The 15591-nt window shown below is 37.9% G+C and overlaps 1 protein-coding gene across 3 annotated transcripts in view; it reads right to left on the minus strand.

Annotated features, from left to right (window-relative positions):
• Positions 1 to 15308, minus strand: part of trim2a (tripartite motif containing 2a) — a 38370-nt gene extending 23062 nt beyond the window's left edge. For 2 of the 3 annotated variants that reach the window (XM_042428826.1, XM_042428801.1), the window contains exon 1: positions 14885 to 15308. The gene's annotated coding sequence lies outside the window, so the exon portion shown is untranslated. Of the gene's footprint in view, positions 1 to 5737; positions 5917 to 14884 lie in introns of those variants that run through there. The other variant, XM_042428809.1, reaches the window with a different exon arrangement.
• Positions 15309 to 15591: the final 283 nt, after the last annotated feature.

Raw genomic sequence — 15591 nt, forward strand, 5'->3', positions numbered from 1 at the left:
GCAAGTGAAATGGCCGTTTGTTTTAGGTCACTACACCCCCCCAAGCAACGACTCAGGCCTGCCTCATTTTGTTTTTGGTTAAAAGGACACTATTTTATTTATATGGTTGCAGAGAGAGTATGTTTGAGTGAGTGGGCCCTTTAGGAAATTTTGAATTAGTAAATAAGATAGAAAAAGGTTAAACTTTAGAACTGAATTTAAAGGAACATATCAACAAAAATTGACTAACTTAAAACTTTTGATAAAGGTTTGAATTGTACTGGTACTGTACGATACTGATGTACAGTACCAGTCAAAAGTTTGGATCCACTTTTGGGTACACTCAGTCACTTGAATGAGAAAATGAAATCCAACTACTACTGTTTGTTTACGTAGCTTTTGGAGCTGGGGGAAGTCTGCTGGAGACGCAGTTTCCAGAAGCTGACCAATCAGAACAGAGTGGGCTCAACAGGAGGGGGGGCCTTAAAGAGACAGGAGCTAAAACGGCTAAAAAGGCTGAACTGAGAGGCTGCATACAGGGTCAATATAAAATAAATAAGCAGTTTTTTGAACTGTAAATGATGCAAAGATGTTCCAGTAGAGCCGCAGAATATAAATATAGACCTGGAAATGTGCATTAATATGTCCTCTTTAAAATTTGATTAGAGTAGTAGTAAACTCCTGATTTATCATCTGCAAGTCAAAGTCTTCAATTATGTATATAAATGTACTAAAAAAAAATGACAGGTTGGGGCTTTAAGTCTGTCGCTTTCAAAGAAGTCAGCATGACCATTACATCACTGGAGAGCCTGTAAGCCAACATAAAGTAGAGACACTAACAGCTCAGGGACACAGACACATAACACGCACAGAGGAGTAAACACATCACTTAACCTGTTTCAGTTGCTTCACTGGTCACACCCACATCATCACCCTCGATGCATTTAGACAGAAGTAAAGACAAAAACAGCATTTCCAGCTGACTTAGCAGCAGTTCTTGTTTTTTTTTCTACTAGCTCTTTGTCCAAAAAATAAGTTTAACTTTTATACAGTGAGAATCTAGGCCAAGCTGTAATTTTAAACCAGCTCATATCCACTCACCAGTATGAAGAGGAGACTGTTTTCATGCAGTTCTTTGAAGTATTTTTGTAGGTTTAGGTTTGAATGCTGGCTGCAGTGGTCTGACATGTTACTCTGGGTTTCCCCTCGGGTCTCCATCCCACAGCTCTTTCTAGAGCACTGACCTCAGCTGTTTTCACCATCTCTCTCTGTTTCTAAACACACTAAATGCCATGTCATTGTGCACAATGACCACTTTCAAAATGTAAACAACCAGGGTGAAGACAAACGGGTGAATTTGTACAGGGAGACGTACAGTACAAAGCTCTCTTTTAGTGTTCATTTAGATACTGAGGTGTTTCTGTTGGACAGCACTGATTTTGTTTCTCACTTTACCTGCACATTATTGATGGTTTTATTATGTTTTATGATGTAAGACTCATTAGTTTGTTAGGTCAGAAGTCAAACAGTTCCGTCACATGCAGGTTCACTGTTATGTTAGCATGTTGGGCTAACTGTGTGAGTAGAGCCACAGGACAGTTTATTGTTGCTCTTTAACACTTCTGACGTCAGGTTTTATTATTGTGTATGTGCTTTTTGTATCGTTTTATTGCATTTTTATAGATATTGTTATGTTGCACACACCTGAGTACCAGAGTAAATATTTTGTTCTCCTTTGCACAAGTTTCATGAATGATAAACTATCTTAAATGTCTTGAAGAGAGGAATATTCTCAGATCGGAGAGTTGCTATGTTTGTCATGTTAACTGCGATGTAAAGGTACCACGATACTGGTTACAGACAAAGAATGATACACCTAAAACAATAGTTTGACTTTTTGGGAAATATGTTTATTCAAGATAGATGGGAAGATCCATACCGTTCTCATGTCTGTGCTTTAAATACAAAGAAAGGCCCAGAAGCAGATTAGCTTAGTTTAACACGAAGACACTGGAAGTAGGGAGAAACAGCTAGCCTGGCACTCTCAGAAGTTAAAAGTCAGCATACCAATTCCTCTAAAGCTCATGAATTAACATGTGTTAATACATACAAACAGTAATGATAAAAAAAAATACAATTTGTGGTTTACGGAGAGTTACGCGCCGTTTCCCTCTGCTTCCAGTCTTTATGCTAAGCTAGGCTAATTTACCTCATGGCTGTAGTTCCATACTTAATGGACGAGAGTGGTAACAATCTTCTCTGCCAACTCTCGGGAAGAAAGCAAAATAACTACTTTTCCCCATTCTGTCAAATTATTCCTTATATGCTAATGCTCTTGCAGTACAGTACTGTGGTGAAGCATCTACAGCTACATAAATTGGTTCTCAATTCTGCAAAGGTCAAAAATTTGATTTGATTTCACTTTATATTTAGAATATTTTTTCTAAATGTGTTTTACCTCCCAAGGCGTACACTGTTTCACGTACGTAACAAATCACACAAGTTAACCAAACAACAAGATAGTAAAAATGTATCACATCAGACATAATGAAGAAATAGCTGCAGTTTTTCACATTCAGTGTTTCATCTACACTGCAGGTGCACTGAGGTCTACTTAGAACCCAAAAAAAAGGTTATTTGCACAATTTTGATTTCATTATTCTCCAATGTCAATTAACAGACTGAATTAAAATTAAGTTTTAAGTCACACAGCTAAAAAAATATTCTACCATTGTTTAAGGTTTGTCTAATCACATTTACATGCTTCGGAGAAAAGGGCTGTACTCTTAAGTGAATAAGGAAACCCCATGTCAATGTGTCACTTGGCTGTATATCTGCATTCAGTGGACACAAATGACTTTTCCAGTCATTTGCGTGAACTCCAAGCTAGGATGGACATATAAAAACACATCCACATCACAGTCACATAAACCTTTCAGAATAAAAAAAGAGACCTGACAGTTTCGACAGACTGCAGACTCACATCACCTCATCCATCATGGCCTTACATGACCATAACGACTGATACTGGTAGAAAAGCCACAAATAGCCACCCACTTAGCTATCACGCAACAGCTCTCACATGATCAATACGCCTAAAATCACCATGATCAGGAGAGAACAACATGGACTGAATAACATACTCGCTGTGTTGACTTTACAGACGATAAAACACTTTATTATCATTATTGCTGATGATCATGTTTAAGCTGAGAGTTTGTTTTTATTGAATTTTAAATCCTGTCAGCACCTAAAGCCAGATGGTCTGCCTTTAAGGCTTATATCCATAGTGACCCTGGTAATGCTGCAACAGATCGAATCACAACACAGTTCAATGAAATTAAATGTGCTCTTCGTGCTTCTCAGAGTCTGTTTTAAAATTGTAACATCTTTTTTTAAAAATCTTTTTTGTTTGTTTATTTGCCTTTTTCAGTTTCATAATAAAATACTTAAATTAAGAGACTCCAGCTGCTATAATTATTTGGCAGAGGCTCTGGGAAGTTGCTCCAAAATAATTAAAAACTGAACCTTTTATATAACCTGTCCAGCTTTCTGTTTGAGTGGAATCGGGGCCTTTGCATGCCTTGAATGAAAAGGCCCCACCCCTGAATTATAAGAACACTCTCATGCTAATCTAAAGCATCCACTGAGGACAGGATGATGAGAGATTACAACGACAGAGCACGCCTTCAGCCTCAACATCCCCTCGTCCAACTGTACGTCCACCCTCCCCCTTTTGAACGGTCTAACCAGCAGCAGCAGCATCTTTCAAAACCACTGATCAAAGTGTACTGGCGTTTCAAACCTTGGAAGTAAAAAAATATTTTATAACATTCTAGTTAACACCAGTTTGAAAATATTTGGATAATTAACTGTAAAAGGAAAATTACATTTTTTGGCTGTCTGTCAACATGTGATTTCCTGTTTTTAACTTGTACACCATTCCTGTAGAAAAATACAAAGGCTCCTCAGATCTCATTTACATGCTTCGGAGAAAAAGGCTGCGCTCTGAGTGAATAAGGAAACCTCATGTCAGTGCGTCACAAAGCTTTATATCAACCAGCCATGCAGTCTGGGGACACAAGATAAGACAATGTTGTGTGTCTGTGTGTGTAAATGCATGTTTGTTATCTACTGACCCTAAATTAAAGGCCCACAGATGTGCTAGCGTAGGGCCATTGGAAACTGTCCATGCTGCAAATCTGTCAGCCAGAATTAAATGAAGCTAAAACATTGTGGCTCACTGTCTGGACAAAATGTACCTCTCTGGTAAAAGAGGAAAGTGTTATCCTTAAATCCCCTTGCGTAGCATTTAACAAAGTCATATCAGCAGAGGACGTTGACAAAAGTGTATGAAATCTATGTACAGATCATATTTTAACCGATAAATTGCAATTTGCAAAACTGATAAAGCATGTGCGATGCAATATGCTGTATCATACTGTAAGATGAGTTTGATTTTTGTGGATATTAGTTATGTATATATAGTTTTTGACAGGAACAATGCACATTAATCAACTGTAAATGTGCCATTATTAGTCAAAAAGCTCATTTTCAACTGTTGTCCTTTGGCCAGATGTTAGATTGACTATTAAACCAACCATAAAAAACAAACAACATGTCATATAAAGATTAACTTCCTTGTTTGGCAGATTACCTAGAGTTTAAAATGTCCTTATTGTTGTGTTTGGGTGGGAGCTGCACAACAAAACACTGAATGACTATAGTGTTAGTAACTGTTTAGCCTGGTGGAGTGATACTGTATGACGTGAGTGAGAAGTGATGCGCTGCGTTTGTTGTCAGACTGCTGTTATCCAACTTTTGCTGCTGTCATTAAAGTGGACCGAGCTCTAGAGAAGCTGCATCACAGCTTCAATACTGCAGCTGTGATGCATTAACTAGTTAGACTTAAAGAGAAAGCAGTGTTACAGTATGATAGCTGCAACTGAACTTAATGCCAAGACAGAGTTTCATGATGATGATGATGATGATGATGATGTTAATGATGATCGTATTTCATCACCACAGCAGCTTGCCTAAGTATTATTTACTATCTGTGGATATAATCATGCAGCAGACTAAACTTAAACTAACACTTTTGATTCAATATAATGGCTCAAATAAGTACTTTTGATCCAAATTGAGGGTGCAAAGATAGACAGTAACATGTTTCACAGATTATGAAGCCATCTGAGACAGACAAATGACTGTGAGCTATATAAATAAATAAATAAATAAATAGACTTTTTCTCAACAAACAGACTGAGTGCACCTGCATGACATCAAAACAGACGAGTTGAAACCACTGAGCATGACAAACAGGAAAAGGAAATGAGAGTACAGTAATAATTCTCTGGTGAGTTTACAGTGTTTACCTGCACAGAAAAGCCACTTAAAGACACATCTGCTGAGAGTAAACACTACGTAAACCACTACAGCATGTAAACACCTGAGAACTGTAGCGGGAACCTGTATTTCTAGTATCTAGACTATCTAGACTTCCAGGGTAATAACCTGGAGCTACAGAAGTATGTTTTCATGATAATCTTTTCCTGTTACAGAAGCCAAACAAATCTGCAGACAGACAAACTGATAGTCACGCAGTATATGCATAATGACTTTGCCAAAGCAGCGTTGTGTTACAGTTTCTCCCTTCCTTCCTTGAATTAGAAATATTTCCTATTCTCCTTCTTCCAGCTGTTACTCACTCTTTCCAGTCCTCCTCTCCATCTTTAAATACCAAAACACCCCCACTTACTTCAACTCCATGGCTGCTCTCCTCTCTCCTCTCCTCCGGGGTGAAAACAAACGCCGCTCTCTGTCACCTAATCCTTCTCATCTCTAATATACTGTAGTGTGCGCAGCGGGTAGAGAGGGGAACACATGCGAAAGGCCTGAGCTGCTGTTACAATAATCCAAACAGACTGACAGGGAGCTACAGGGCGAGCGGAGACGGAGGTGGGGGGTGGTGGGGGGGTGGGGTGGCTGCCGCTGGTGTAGAGGGAAAGCAGGGACCAATCAGAGGGTTTAGTGAAGCTGGGAGGGGGTTGGGCTTCAAGCTTGTGTTGTTCTTTAACTTCAGCGAGGGCCAGAGGCATGACAGAGAGAAAAAAAAGGCAAGATAAGGAGTGACAGAGGATGGAGGATCTGACAGAAAGAGAAACCAAACATGTCAACAGAAGCAAAATTATTGCCCAGGCTCTTTCCCCAGTAAAACAGGTACTGCAAAATGTTGTATATCTCGGAATAAGATGACGTTTTGTTTTGTTTTTTACCTGGAAATATTACATTAGTATCATCTAAGTGGGTAAAGTTGAACCCTGCTTCCCTGTGCAGAAACTTATCTCCATTTCCCAGAAAGGCCCCAAGTTCACTCAAGCTCCACTTGTCTCTTCAGTAAGCTGGATATAAGTTCAGGGTCAGAAACATAACGTCTCATGAGTTGAACATCTATCTGTGCTTTTAAAACCAATACAGTTTTTTTTAGTGACAGCTGGCCGAGGCCGCAGTAATAGAAACGAAATAGTCACAATGGCCGTAACAATCCTCTGAATAATGATCGCAGTGCAGTCAAAACAGTACATGACAGTTGAAAAGGGTGACACTGCAGTTATTCACCAGCCACACAAGCACGTTACTATCTGTCCATGTTTGCCCGCGGGGGACTCAGTGCACTGAACCAAAGCTGGTAAACAAGAGAGAGATGATGCAACCGAACCAGCGAAAACATCATCAGATTGGTTCTGCATGGCTTTTAATTAACTTCGTGATTCTTATCATTTAGTCTGGTTTTTTATCTTATTCCTGTTCTTATATTCTTTTGCATTATGTAAATCACTTTGTATTTCCTTGTGTATGAAATGTGTCTCCTCGGTTTGTGTTGTAATTCTAATAAACACAATTTGAGATTGAGAACATTTCATTTTCAAGATTTGCAGTATTTTTGGGTTTTGTTTTAAAAGTTTGAGTTTGGGTAATGATATCTTTTTGATATCTTACTCTGAGAAATACAACATGTTTTTCCAATAAAACCCTTTTTAAAAATTTAACAAAAGACACAAAAGTTCTCAAATTTTAAATGTTGTCTAAAAGTCAGCTGCACAAGAACGTTGAACCTTTAAACCTCAAAGTCTTTCCAGTTTTCTGTTGTTTTATTTTGTCATTTTGACCACTGCAAGGTCCATTTAGTAGCTGTTCTGGAGCTTTCAGTCATATTACATGATCTCCATCGGTAGATTTTGGAGTTGTAACATAAGATGTTCAAATTTCCTTTTTTCTTTTGATCACTTTAGAAGACTTCTGAAAGTAAAAAGAGGAAAAAAGTGCACAAAAATATGGAAATTTGAACATCTACGATTCTGTGATGACTGGGCAAACTCCACCTAGTGATGAAGATCATGTGATATGATCAACAGCTCCAGAACAGCAAAATGGACTTCATGGTGAAATTGTTTTCTCAACTTGCAAAATAATGATTCAAAGCTGGAACCACAGCATCTCATCAAGGAAAAAGTAAATAAAATTACAAATCTGATCCATCATTTGATGTCAGCTTTTGTTACTTGATACTACAAACGTACAGTATTTTGTTTTATACCAAAAAATATTGAGGTCTTGGCCTTATTTGCAGTCTGTACTGTACATCTTTGTCTCTATGTGTGTGTGTGCGGTGTTTAGCATTACTTTACAAACATTTTGTAGACCTTGCTATTAAAACTAACGACCATCCTGTTCAGACTTGGCTTGTCTGCTGCCAAGAGGGCAGCCTTCCCCTCATTGTTACCGCATATTTCATACTTCCATCTTGGCAGAGAGACATCGGCCTTTCCACAATAACAGAATCACTCATACTGTCTGTACAGACCACACACAAACACAGCACATCACACAGACATGTGGGCCTCTGAGCTTTCCCCATTTCGTGAGAGCTTTAATCTTATTGGCAGGCCTCAAACAATGTTTGAAGTAATTACACAAATGCATCTGTTTTCCTCCTGTGCATCCACCCCCACTTAACCGGATTACTTATTTCATAGAAAATGGATCCATACGGAAACAGGAATACTTAAATTTAATTATTTTTTATCTTAGCTCGATATAATGCGGTGGTCTCATTTATATAAAAATCAGCTTAAAACACTGTATGTCTTAAATAATAAAATAAAACTACCTTCTGAGTAAAGCAGAATATGATTAGTGTTTAGTGTTAAACTAAACTTAAAGTACGACTGTCATCTCTGTGTGTTTGTAGGAGCATGAAAAGATGGACAAAAAAGAGGAAGATGAGAAAATTTCCACCCGTGTTTCATCATTTCTACAGTTGCTGATGACATTTGATACTGAAACTAACAAACCAGTTGATCAGGAGGACACGGTGTACCTTGGCTGGCTAAGTACCAATTTGGCTCTCATGTGTCAAAAGATAATTAAAGGGAGTCTAATGATTAACTGCAGCGCCCTGTGTCGCAAATGAGACCCAGAAAAGGTAAAACAGGAATATCAGATTTTGAATGTTACCTCCTTCTTTCCCTTGAGCAAAGAAAACAAAGACAAATGACTCGACCTAGATGTAAAAGAACAGAAAGCAAGAGAGAAAACACGGATAATCTGAAACGCAAACAGTCGGCTTGAATGACAAAGAGAGGTGATTGTGGGACACACAATCACCAAGTACATACAGTTATGCTTTCTCTGAACTACCTTCTTTAATTATGTCTTTACTTCTACCTCCTCATCACTGTCGAATGAGACCAATGAGCTGAGACATCAAATAACGACATAATTATGGACTAATGTACAATTTACTGTATATGTGGCATTTCCTTCATTTAACATAGAACAGATTGGAATTGCTTGACTAACAGTGCTGATGGGTGACTGAATGACTTCCAGAAACATCATCAGTCCATTGTTATGTTTATGGTAATTTTTTTGGGTGAGTCATGCTCTATTTGTGCAACACTGATATCCCCTGCTGGCTGCAGCGTGACTCACAATAACAATACGGATCTGAATCCTGTACATGTTGGTGAGCACAGGAAGTATTTGCAGCTACAGACAATGGAGGTTGGATTTATTATTTATTTATTTTATTCTGATTTATTAGAACTCAGTCCCAGACATTATATTAGGGCTGCAACTCATGATTATTTTCATTATTGAATCTGCTGATGATTTTCTTGATAAATCGATTAGTTGTTTAGTCAGAATATGGTGAATAATGTCGATCACTGCTTGACAAAGCCTAAGGTGACGTCTTCAAATATCTTGTTTTGTCCCGACAAACTTTCCACAACCCAAATTTATTCAATTTACTATCAGAGAAGACTACAAAAAATAGAAAATATTCACATTTGAGAGGCTGGAATCAGAGAATTTGGATATTTTTTCTTAGAACATTACTCAAATTGATTCATCGATTATCAAAATAGTTGGGAATGAATTTTTTAATTGATTAATGGTGATAGCTGGATTTTACAGCATTAGCTAGTGCTGAAATAATTATTTGATTGATTCATTCATTTATTAGCAGAAAATGAATTTTACAACAATTTTGATGATTGCCAAACTGTTTAAAGGCTCTACAAGGTGATGGTCCACACACACACACACACACACACACACACACACACACACACACACACACACACACACACACACACACACACACACACACACACACACACACACACACACACACACACACACACACACACACACACACACACAGGTGTTTTTACTTAATCAACCTGAGAAGAGCTCCTCTCAGGACTTTTTGTAAGTCTGCAGATTTGATGCGAGTTTGATTGACGTTTCCCCGACTCTCCTGTTCGCTTTGTTGCGTCTGTTAGCGAGGGACAGCTGCTGTTATTCTAACTGCTCCATGGAGATTTTAATTCCCATCATCCTGATAACTGAAAACACTTGTATGAGTGAGCAGAGGCCTTTAAGTTATCAGAGAAAACTTGCTGCTTTTCTCTGTTTTATATCATTGTTTGTTTTATATTTTTGGTTTTGGGGCTATTGGAAAATGTTATTATGGGCCCTGGAAACTTGTGATGGGCATTTTCCAGTATTTGTTTTTACTTTTTTTTTTTTAGAATAAAGGAACAGCAAATACAGCAACATTTGTGTTTGTGTATAGAAACAAACATTCTGAACTATTTCTTTTTTTAAAATAATATATATATACTTTGGCATCTAATAAAGGGATAAAATGCCAAAACTTCAGACAGATGACAGGAAATGAAGGGTAGAGAGAGAAAATAGAGAATGAAATGCAACAAAAATTCCCAAACCACAGTCAAAATGGGAATGTCGCAGTTCATGGTCAGACCTTTAACCCCTCGGCCACTATCTGATCTACTTCTTTAAAAGAAAATGAATAAATCAAACTATAATGCACAGATCAATTGATAATGAAAATAATCATCACTTGAAGCTGTAGTGTTTATATTTCAAGCAGCATGAAATCGCAAAAAACACAAAATTAAAACAAGAAAATAAACCTTATTATGGGAAATACAATGCTAGCTCCTTCTCACATGAATGCTACGTAGCAGTTAGTGATACAGACCCAGTAGCTCTCGTTTAAGTTGGTTTACAGTAGAAGTTATAAACCTTCACACTCAGACACTCAGAACTACAACTCGGTTGAGAGTCACTGAGCTGGCCGGTGTCCAATGTTACTCAATTAGCTTTAATCAGACAGACGTCGCTGTGCAGAGCTCACAGCACCGGGCCCATTGATCCTGGGGGGGGTCAAATGTCACTGGGCGACAGTTCAGAAAATTAAGCCTTCAGGGCCTTTCGTGACAGTGTACAAGCTGAACAACATACATCAATACCACCAGTCAAACATGTCATGGAAAAAGATCAGTCGTTATCTTAAAGATGCTCAACTTACTGTACAAACACCACAAAATATCTGCTGAATTCCAGGAGATACAGTAAAATTATTATTATTACAGTTTTTCAAATTTTTATACTTATTCATTTATACATTTGATCTCCCGTAATTGGCAAAATTATGACTTAAACTGACAGTAATGGTACTTGACAGTTTGGTTCAATAGCAGCTCTAATCTGACCTTTGTGACATTTATAACGTGTAGAGTTTGTTGACACGACTGTTCTTCAGTAAAGTCTTGATATAATTCCAACTGGTGATGTTATATTAAACTGGAAAGGTGTTTCTAATATTTAGGAAAGTATCATAGATTTATTGGCTTTTGTTTTGCGTTGTATTTTGTGTACCTAATAAACTGATATGCATCAGTGAGGAATTACTGTAAAAGCAGTCCGTCCTCATCAAAGAGCAGCCTTGACGCATGATGTTTAATTCCCTCTGACAAGTTGTCCAACTATTTTAAGTTTCAGTGAGGTTAAGCGTACTTTTGCGTGTACCTCCGTACTCTGAGTCATCTTTTTGGCTGGTTTATTTATTCCGTGATGAGCATGAAAACACTGCCACAGATCCACTGCTACAGCTGCAGCACGCTGTACTGCAGTGGTGGGAGAGTTTATGCAGCCTTCACTGCATCACTCTCCGCTTCCTGTTCCCAGAATCACTTACTGCATTCAAGCACCTCTAATGTCACAATGACTGAAACAACAGCTGCTAGTAGAACAACTACACGTCAGACATAAAAGACACTCTCACACTTTCACACACACAGAAGAGAGAGAGGAGAGTGAAAGAGAGAGATAGAGGGAGGCTGACAGAGAGAGGAAGCAAATGTGATGAGTCTTTACTCCACTTAGTTTATCTATGAAGAAGAATGGAGTTGTCTAATGACATGAATGTGGCTTAGTGATGGGCCTATACTATTCTCAGTGTTATGTAAAGACAACATGATAGTACTAAATACTGCAATTAAACATCATTCTTATTGAATGTATCACTTATTATATCAATAATAATACACTTTAAAAAGTCCCAAACTATTTGGTTTTGTCTTTGCTAGATCTGTTCATGTTGAAGGTTGCAACTAACATTATTTTCATTATTGATTTATCTACCGATTATTTTCTCAATTAATTGGTTATTTGTGCGGTCCGTAAAATGTTGAAATGGTGAAAAATGTCCATCCCAAGTTCCCAGAGGCCAGTTTCTCTTCAAAATATCTTGTTTCATCTGACCAATCCGTTTATAGAGGAGTATGAAAACCATAAAATATTCATATTTGGGAAGCTGGAACCAGTGAAATGTTTGGCATTTTTACTGAAATAATTTCAACAGTTATTTGATCAATTATAGTATTCAAGTAGAATAGTGTTCAAGTATAAAAGTAAAGAAATACATTGACATTTTGGGGAATATGTTTATTCACTTTCTTGTTGAGAGTTAGATGAGCAGATTGATACTACTCTCATGTCTGTGCATTAAGTACAGAGCTAGACTCAGGAGTTGATTAGCTTAGCTTAGCTTAGCTTAGCTTAGCATAAAGACTGAAATCAAGAGGGAACATCTAGCCTGACTCTGTCCAGAGGTAACTAAATCCACCTACTAGCACCTCTGATGTTCACTAAACAACACTTTATATCTCATTTGTTCAATCTGTACACAAACATTACGTAAAAATGACAATTTGTGGTTTCTTGACAAACAGACTAGTGTGGTATCAATATTCTCGTGTTACTCTTGGCAAGAAAGTGAATTTGTATATCTCCCAAAATGTCTGCTTCATTTAAACAGTTTGTAAAGCTCTGGTTCATTTTTCTGTCTGCCAAACAAAAAAGAAAAAAAAAAAAGAAAGAAATATAAAAATGCAAAAACATTTCCATCCCTCCTTCATGCGCAAATTGCATTTTAACCTCTGAATGTTATGAATGTTTTTCATTACTTTCTGATGTTTGAAAGAAAAATGAAAGTTTAACTGCCAGATTTTTTTACAAACAACAAATCCAAGACTCTCCTGCTACTTTGACAGTAAACTCAAGAGCAAGATTGGCTTTTCTATATTTTTGCATTTAACTGACTTGTTTGGTTTCATACTTCTCCTGTTTTTCTTTTGATCTCTGTCAAAAATCTGTTCATCTTATACTTTACTTGTCATGTTGCTTTCTTGTTTAGCAACAACTGACCTGTTAGCGTCAGAGCACTCTTGCTTCGCCATCTTTCCCCAAAATAAATCAGATTCACACGCATTTCAGCAGGAAAAGCACAGATACCCAATGGCATTAATGAAGCCTCTGTTCCACAATTACGGAAATGCAGCACAGCAATTTAAGATCTTAATAGTTTCACCTGTGCTTAAAGTAACAATCTCAAAGAGCTTTGTTTCGTTCTCTTTGGCGACACCTATGGTGACAAGCAGTAACTGCAGGTGTGTTTTTCAACACACGTGGATGTATTAAAAAGGGATAGTTCAGATTTTTTGAAGTGTGGTTGTATGAGGTAATTATCCATAGTCAGTGTATTATCCGCAGTAGATTTGGGTCGGCACTTTTAGGTGGCTAAAACAAGTTTTGCTGCCTTCCCCATCCACAGCAGTACATTGCTTAGTTTCTGTGCCAGTGCTCCTGTCTGCTTCTCCAAACTGGGAGCTTGCCAGCCCAAATCTACTGCAGGTAATAAACTGACTATGGATAAGCACCTCGACAACCCCACTTCAAAAAATCCAAACTATCCCTTTAGGGGGATAGTTAAAGGAAACTAGGAAAAATTATGTTAAAGGAAACACACTAGCGTTTCCTTGAACACCGCCTCTCAACCACATAACAACTAGACTTCCACCAGCTGAGCCGGCTAACTTTCAGTTTAGCACTCTGTGGCTCTTCTAGACTTTAAGAATGTTATCGGACCAAATGGACCAAATACTGTCATTTCGAAGGGGTTGTGACGCTCAAAAAAATTTATCCACCATTTTAGAGCTGCTCCTTTTCCCGTTATTGTGTGCAGACCCAATAGCCCAATGGCATCAGGTGATGGACCTGGAAGCTGTAATTACATGGTTTGGCCACTATGTCAAATTGGCATCAAAGTCTGGCGCACTTCCTGGAGGCTCGGTTGAAGAGCAAGTCTGTTGCGTTAGCACTGGCTACCCTCTCTGGTGGACCAACCACTGCTGGGTGATGAAAAACGTGTCACCAATTGTGCGCCGCTTGTGATTTTTCGCGGGAATGTCGCCACCGGCACCCAGTTCGTAATACTGCAAATGCAAGAGCTTTCATCAGTGGACCATAAGCTCAATCACCATTGTGTTACCTCATCTGGCGATAGATAAAGACTTAACAGACATTTATTTCAATGAAAATCTTTGAGATTATGACTGAAAGTCTATTTAATTTTACTCCAGCAGTCTCACTGCTATCACTTGTACAGGTCAAATTCAACTCAAAATAATATTTAAAAAACACTCAAAAAGAACTAAAAGCATTCAGCAGCTTCTTTCTGCATCTCAAAGTAAACCTAAACATTAATCTGGGGTCTATCCACATAAAACTGTGTAAATAAAAAATATAAAACCAGCCATGTGATACATAAGATCTGGTATGACTCATCACTCAGTTTTTGCATCAGCAGCCACAGAGGTTCATTCATGTTTTTACAGATTTAAGATGCTGACACAAACATCAGCCTGCTGCACGTTCGTCTGCTGTAAATGGATTACTTAAGTGGTCCACACTCAAACATATTAAATATATACAGCACCCTGAGGACACAGGCAGGCAGTATTGCTATAACCGTCTGGACACTTGCACTTTAAATGATTAGATGCGTGCGTAATGTTCAAGCTGCAATTAAATATAATTCTGCATCTTAAAGCTTATTCTGAGTGTTGCATCAAAGCAAAAGTCTCAAATATAATCGACGGTTAGACAAGAGGAAGAAAGAGGATATTCATTCAATCCCAGCTTGTTTTCCAGAAGAAATCCGTACAGAAAGTTCCGTTTCACTCACCTAAAGGTTATCTTATCTGCCGGTGTGAAAACTACAATGACGCATGAGGATGTATCAGATGACGACAAGCGATGATCCTTACTGGACTTTTTCCCTGTTCAACCGGTCAGATGGTCGCTCTGCATCCACCGTCCTGTCTGCAGCTCTGCACGAACAAACTACAGCTGAGCTGAAAGCTGCTTCACTTCACTTCCACCTCACTTATTAAAGGGATCCGCCGACAATAAAAGGGAAAGGCGATCGCAGCCGGATGCAGTTAGGGTTAATCCACTAAGAAAAAAAGTTCATTAATATTGCATTCACGTGTAAAAATAGCCCCCATGTATTATTTCTGTTTTTCTCTGTGATAGTTACTCAGGCATTTTGTGTGTCATGTGTGATTTACCGAGGAAAAATATTTATATGTATAGTTGACGACATCCTTTATGTAGCTTTTTTCTTCTTTTTTAATATTTAACCATTTAATGGCTTTTAAAATTGCATTTTAAATAAACTATACACGCTTGTCTCCTGGTGAGAAGTGTATTTTTTTTTTTTTTTTTTTTTTAGCAAACTAGCAAACATGTTCTTAAATCAAAAATAAAGTAATAATATTTAATCTTATTTTGCTTTCTTGCCAAAACTTAGATGAGAATATTAATATCACCTTAATGGTTGTAGTTAAATATGAAGCTACAGCCAGCAGCAGGTTAGCTTAGCACGAAGAC

Source organism: Thunnus maccoyii, chromosome 2, assembly GCF_910596095.1.
Source record: "Thunnus maccoyii chromosome 2, fThuMac1.1, whole genome shotgun sequence".
Taxonomy (NCBI): Eukaryota; Metazoa; Chordata; class Actinopteri; order Scombriformes; family Scombridae; genus Thunnus; species Thunnus maccoyii.